This window comes from Lates calcarifer, linkage group LG17, assembly GCF_001640805.2.
Source record: "Lates calcarifer isolate ASB-BC8 linkage group LG17, TLL_Latcal_v3, whole genome shotgun sequence".
NCBI lineage: Eukaryota > Metazoa > Chordata > Actinopteri > Centropomidae > Lates > Lates calcarifer.
In genome coordinates, this window is record NC_066849.1 from 25,339,717 (window position 1) to 25,347,070 (window position 7,354).

At 42.9% G+C, this 7,354-nt stretch overlaps 1 long non-coding RNA gene across 1 annotated transcript in view; it reads right to left on the bottom strand.

Annotated features, from left to right (window-relative positions):
• The window catches only part of LOC127143447 (uncharacterized), a 40,780-nt gene that overhangs the window by 29,194 nt on the left and 4,232 nt on the right, over nt 1–7,354 (bottom strand). Inside the window, exon 2 of the long non-coding RNA XR_007814859.1 lies at nt 7,011–7,144. This is a non-coding gene — a long non-coding RNA (uncharacterized LOC127143447). The remainder of the gene's footprint in view (nt 1–7,010; nt 7,145–7,354) is intronic.

Here is a 7,354-nt window from a genome sequence, read left to right on the forward strand (position 1 = left end):
TGAAACAATTAGTCGATTAATCAATTTTTTATCAACAAAGTCAAAGTTTTTTCCTTTTGTACCTGAGTTTTGTAGTGTTCGGTGGACAAAACAAGAAATCTGAAGCTCTTGTGAAGGGCACTATTGATATTTTATAGATTAATAAAAGCAAGTTATCAATATGTTAATCAGTAAAGAACATGTTAGCTGCAGCTCAGTTCAGGTTTTTGGTTGAGTATTGCTTTAATAGCAGAATCTGATTAAGTGCGGTCCGAGAGGCTACATTATCTTACATGTCGAACAACATGCGGACACACCTAAATTTTCCTATACAGCCTGTCAGGCCCTCTGCGTGTACAGCACGGAAGCCATCCATTAGAGCGCAGCTAGGTGCTGCTCAGAGCAGCTGTTAGCCGCCTGAGTGCAGCAGCTATGACGCGTCGCAGTGGAAGGTCTCCACATCACGACCTAATCAGTCACCGGCAATCCAAACAGCACGTCAGGCGCACAGGTTTAGCAGGCGGCAGGGTTCAGCCGGAGCCACTCTGCAGCTGGTGAGCGGGACATGTTGCCTTTTAGCCTATTCTGGCACACACACACACCTGCTCAGTGTCAGGTCAGGCTTCAACATGTGTCAAAATATACAGGGGTTTGGGAATGTTACATTCGTACATAATGGGCTGCACTCTCGCCTTTTTGGCAGCGCCCTCCGCAGCGCTAACACCTGTCGCTTTATCAGAGAGAAAAGGAAAAGGACTGTTTCTTTTTTAGCTTTCATCTTTTAATTTGAAATCTATAAGCTCTCTTTGCCTTTCATCATATCCTTGTAATAACATTTTAAAGGATCAGCTCATCCGAATGGCATAAATCATATTGATACTGATATATTCATTTGCAGAGCTAGAGGCAAGCCAGATATGTTAAGGACCATTAAATTACACAACATTAAACCTTTTAACACAAATGTGCATGTTTAACTGAAAGCAAGGGTCTTTGGTGCCAAATTATTTAAATGTGAAGTATCTAATTTCTGGCACTAGGGGTATATCAACGTTTGCTGAGCTGATAACTTATGATTCAGATGTTCAGGAGGTTTTTTAGCAGGAGCCGAATTATCCACAGAGCTCTCCTGAACTCCAAAACAAACAGACCAAGTGATTAAATCAGAAAAAAATAGTGAAAAAAAGTGTTTCAAATTAAAAATCTGTCTTTCTTCAATGCAATTTGGCGACGTTAAGCTGCTGCTAATTAAGCAACTTAAGATAACACAAGATGCTTTTTTTCATCTGTTACAATATGAAGAAAATTAATCTTAAAAATGTGGCATAAAACTGAACAAAAGCTATATAACAAGCTATAAATTCAACAATCACATATTTCACCTGAAGTTGAACATGCTCCACCATGTTCACCAGCTAGTTGTTAAGTCTGTCTGGTGCTCGCTGGCATGCAGTTGGTTTATCTGAGTTTCTTCCCTAAAACAGCTGCCTACTGTGGCTAGAATCAACGCTGATGATTCAAAACAGTAAAGTTCCTGGTCATAAAATCAAAACAAAGCTGAAAGATGCCAAAATTAAGTGAAGATGCGTTCACCTCTACAAGCAACAATATTGATTAGAGCAGCTTTCAGTCTACAGCTCTGTCTGTCTGTGAGATTTATGCCTCTACCCCAACAGTGGAGATGAAAAGGATTTCACATGTGGTTCTTAAAACAATCAGCATGTCTCTGATGTGACAGTCTTCACTGAAGCTTTCTAACTACTTCATCCCACTGTCCCAAGCGTTACATTCACAGATTCTCCGGAAGGAAACTATTGATTTGGAGCACATGTGACGTGCTGAGTCCAAGCCTCGCCACGCCAAGATCCAAGATTAGACACCTCTCTGTCTCTCTGCCCCATACTGTGTCATGTTTCTTCTGTCTGCCCTTCTTCCTTCTGTTGTTTTAGTCTCAATCCCAGTGCACTCTCTTAAAAAAAACATCTCTCTTCTAGTCTGTTTGAGGTTTACATGAACCTCAGTGCTGGCCTCTGCCCCGGCCTGCTGCCTACCTGCGGTCACAGTTACACTTTGCGAGAGTCAGGTTTAAGATCTCAATCCTCTTAGCGAGGACTTTGTCTTTGCAGTGAAACACGCTCTGATCCCATCCATGCTGCATGGACCACATGGCTGTTAGATAGCGTGGAGCGGCGTTTGAAGCCGGCTGTGCCTGGCGAGCAGCGAGCCTGGAGACATCTGAGTGGCGCTAGCTGGGTATGTGTGTCAGGACAGGAGGGGGAAACTGATCCTCTTAGCAGCCTGGAATTGGCCCACTCTCAGGAAAGTGTCACTTGAGTTGGTCAACCTGAGAGCACCAGGCAAGATTGTCTAGCCTTCTATCTCCTTCCCGTAGCAACCACCTCCTCCTCCTCCTCCTCCACCTCCTCCTCCTCCTACTCCTCCTCCTGGCTGGCCATGGGAGGACTGCTGTCCTAAAGACCGTCGGTGACTGCGAGCACATGACTGTGATCTTTCCTTGATATGCTAAGTATGCCGTACTTGGCCTCCAGTCATGAGTTCAATCCAAGATGCCACACTGCCTGTTTAACCAATTAGAGTGAGCCTCTGCTGGGCAGGACCCAGACCTCCTGCTGAGAGCTGCCAGGCATTTCTAACTCCAGCCCAAACAAATGGCACAGACTTCCCCACAAACACTTCATAACACATGCTCGAACCCTAACCTCTTTGCCTTCTCGTTGCTCCCACATGCAGCTGCCTTGATCAAAAAACCTACAGCTAGTTACCTTTTCTTTTAGGTTCTTTCTTCACCTTTCTCGCGCCACACATTCCTCCTCTTGTCTCTCTCTCTCTTCTTGCCTCCAGATGTTTCTCTAACCATGTCATGCACGCAGTGACAGAGCGCGGTCAGGCCATGTTCATTCCATCAATTTATTGAAAACAGATATAACAGGAAGAGTTCGTTCCTGTAGAGCAGCCCCCATTACGGCAATCAATAAAGAACGGCTGGTTTTAAAAGCATGCGTGGCATTTAATAGATTTCAATAAAAGCTGCACCATTATCTCTAGAGAAAGGGTGGCATTGTGTTACAGCAGCACAACTTGTGCCATAAAAGTCACAAATGTTATAATGAGAAAACTTATAGTTTCTGGTACATTTACTTTAAAGGCAGCCCTATGCTTTCCAAGAAAGTACATACACAAATCACTGGCGGCTGTTGTGGAAAATGTGGAAAATTTCACGGTTATGCAAGTTGGAAAACACATAAAAACTGTACTGACACAGTTATTTACCTGCTTTGGCTCGAATGGGAACCTTAAGGGAAACTCTAACTGATTCAGATACTGTTACAACAACAACTACAGCCCTTGAACTCTCTGGAAAACGATTCAACTGTAAGTCCTAACCTCAAAACAGCCAAATTAATGGGGTCTGAGGATGGTGGTTAACAAAGGCAGATGTCTACCACCCAAGTTGGCATCCTTCATACGGTTACATCCCATCTTCTTTGCTCTACTAAAATCCATCAAAAAAAAGCATCAGGCGGTAATGCTCGATGTCAGTGCTGACTGTGATGGAGCGAGCAGATTTCATCAACCATCCGCCGACAAATCCTTATAATTTTTGTTTTGCAAGTTAACCAGATTTTACTACATGCTATACAGTCAGTTTAAAGGCTCCCAAAACACCCCATGCAATTATCAGTCTGCAGAAATGAACCCCACTTCATTAGCCGATTTTCATGTTTGCCCCATGACAGACGAGGCCTGTCTTTGCTGTCAGCGCCACGGCTGAGTTAAGGAGCAACAAATGATTTTTCTCAGCTGGCAGAACACATAATTTATGCCACAGTCAACATCATTCAATAAAATTACATCTTATTCGTTCTCCTGATGGGAAAGCAACCCAACTGTGTGAAAAGAAAAAAAATAAGATTAAGAGTGTCTGTGTTGGCTGAGCAGCACAATACAAAGCAGACTATCTTAAAACATTTGGGTCTGCGTGATAAGCTTGTTTACCAAGCTGGAACGCATTCTGTTGATAAGACATGCCTTCGTTTGGCCGCTCAAAGGAATGCCTAATTAATTTCAATCCACTAAGAAAATATTTTAAAAAGAAAACATGTGAGGAAACAGTCGACTAATTTGACTGTGATGAAGGGTGTAGTGCAAGAGGAAAAGTTTGGATACATTTTGTGTGATTTTCCTCTGTGATTTGAGCTCCTTTTTTTATAAAATTAAACACGGCTAAATTAGATTTCTGGAGCTGGAACTTTCAGCTTGGTTTATTACGATTCACATGTTGTTTTTGCAGCACTGCCAGTCTTTTCAATCAGTTGTTGTATTGTTGTGCTCACTTGGACTCTTACTCTCTTAAAAAATGTCAGCTGTAGCTGCAGTCACACTGGATTTCACTCCCCATTCATTTCTATGATGAACAGGGTGAGACATACTGCTACCAGCCACTAACTGACCTCACTGCAGAGTTCAAACACACTGAACATGATAAACTGAGAATTTTGAATTTGAACAGATGACTACAGATCAGATATTAAGTTTTTTCAAATTATTTTGAATCACCACAGTAGGTGTTGTGAACTGATGTTGCTAAAATCCACTTCCTGGCTCAACTTTCATCTGCTATGCATGTCATAGTTGTGCACACATACTTTTCCTGTGCAATGAGGGATTATTACGACATTAAAGGTGCTCTAACTTGACGTTTAGCTCTGATTATTTGTTACCATGCTCCAATTTACTTTGATTTTTAAGATGTTCAATCAAAATTCACTCTTGGCCTCAAAGTAAATCTTAATTCCTGACCTTTCAACCCCATGTCACACTGTTTATCTGTGGATAAAGCTTGCTCAGTTGTCTCACAATGACACCTGAGCTATCTCCATGACAGCAGAGCAAACTACATGCGATGTAGATGAAAGCTACAGAAAAAAGCTGGTAAGTTGACCTTGAGTTAAGAATTTTTTTTGTCAAAGACGCACAGATGGGATCAAAATTCCTGGGATCAACTAAAATCCAAACATATTCTTCTATAGTTTTCTATCTTTGTGAATTGACTAAGCAGCAAAACGTCACATCTGCTGAGCCACAACCAGCATGTTTGCCATTTTTCTAAGCAATAAGTGACTTGAAAATGAATCAATTATCAAAATTCCTGTCAGTTAACTGACTCATTAACCCTCTACCTCTTCCAACCTTCACACTGAGGTTAGTAAGAGCAACATAGGAGGTTAAAAACACCACAACAAGACCCACTTTAAGTGCATACTGTAGGCCAACTGTAGCAGACTGATGGACTTGAAAGTCGGCCAAGTGACAAAACGCTAAATAACAGTGCTGTCAGTGTGATCCATGGTGCACAGCCTGTGAAATGCCTGTTCTTCTGTGAAGCGATATGCGGGTCATAACGTGGTCAGCGAGTGCGGCGCGTGCTGATGCTATAGCTCACGTATGAAGACGGCGCATGTTGACAGCAGGGGAATTTGCAGCTTAAATCACTCGTGGAAGAAGGAAACAAATAAATCAGCCCAGATCCTTTAGTTCCCACAAAAGCCTCAAATTATAAAGTGCATTGTGCCAGTGATATACTGAGGACCGTCGCCGACTTTGTGTTTTCCAATTAATGATTTACGGCCTGAAATGTGCTGCATTGTGGGAATGTAACGCAGAGGAATGTTGAGTGCGACGGCGACGCTAAAAGGGAAGGAGAGATTAATAATGAGAGAATATCAGATTCCGCGAGGCGGGGAGGACGAAGAGGAGGGTGAAGGACAAAAGTGCAGACACAAAACGAAGGCGAGATCGTTGAGTAAGATGAATAGTATCTCTTATTGCAGTTTGTTGAGGCTGCGACAGAGACGGGTCGAACATACGGTTTGGGGAAATGAGACGTGCAGGTTTGTGCCAGCAGTCATCTGATTTCATTTTATCTTTTGATTGGACCCAAACTGTCTTGAGGAAAATTACAACATACCTCACTAGAATCCAGTGCATGTGCAAGAGAAGGTGAATGTTGCATTGCACAATGTCTAATTAAGCAAAAATGTCATTAAACTTTAAGCCACCTTCAGCCAGGGAAACAGCAGCATCAGAATGAACCCTGCCACTGTTATAGCAGTGACAAAATAAACTGGGAATGTACTGTCTTCTTACAAAGAGGGCACAGTTTTCCAAAAGTGTCTTTTTGCTGAATTAGTTTAAACTGTAAGGAGGCGCTTTAGGTAAATCACACCCTGGACGAACGGACAGACAATAAACAAGCCAAAGGTCAGAAGCTGAATATTTTAGAAAAAAATGCAGGAAGAGACAAAAAATGTCAAGTAATAAGAAAACTAATCTTAGCTGGAGACGTTTTCTCGCTATTCTGGGGGTGTTTCCTTACCCTCTGCTTGTTTTTCATAATGCAGTCTCAACACTTTTTCTGCTTCTGTGGTGGAAATCACACAATGGCCGATACTGATTGCTTTATTTTCTCAGTGTGTACCCCCCTCTCGCGTTTGTTATTGCAGAACAGGAGGATATGCCGGACAGGGGGGCGATGCTGAGCCTGCAGAATCTGAACATTTTCTTTCTAATAATTTGAAATCCTGTGGGGTCGAAGTGGGGAAACAGAAGGAGGGGAGAAGGGTTTGGGGGGGGGGGGGGGGGGCGTACAGGAGAGAAGGTGCAAGATCACCAGGTCTGCTCAGGGTATGTGAAAGGTGAGCGCCGCTTCTGAAACTATTTGGGCAAAAGGGTCAGGTATGCAGTCTGGTCTGCACGTGCTCAGTAGCTGTGGCTGCTGCTCTGACTGATGTGCATTATAACACTGCAGCTTCCACAACCCCAGAACAGTAAAGCAATACCTCTTTGGCTGTGCCCACCACTGAGCGTGTGGTCACACTCACACAGAGGTTATATGTAAAGAAATTATTGTTTTAGTGGGTTAATATGGAGGCCACCTACACACCTGCCCAGAGGAATGTTTTATCAGTTTTGCATGTGGGGGGTACCGCCATTGGCATTCACTCACATACCATTGGTGCCAGCAGGGGATGTGGCCAGTGGTGTGGAAACCTCCAGAGGTTTGGTGAACAGTCAGCACAGAAGAAACCCTCCCTGGCACGGCTCATTTCTCTCTCTGGTTGAAATCTGTAGATGTGCATCTTATCTGTAACATAAAAGTATTCATATTACTGATCAGCTAAGAGAAATGCAGCCACATTTAAAAGCTACAAGCCATCTGCAGCTCACACAATTTGCCTGTCTTGTGTCAAGGGGACACATTTCCAGATGGAAACAAACACCTTTTTTTAGAGCAGGGGGGGTATTAAAGCACCTCAGTTAATTATTATACGTGATTAAAAGAGTTAAATGTTTG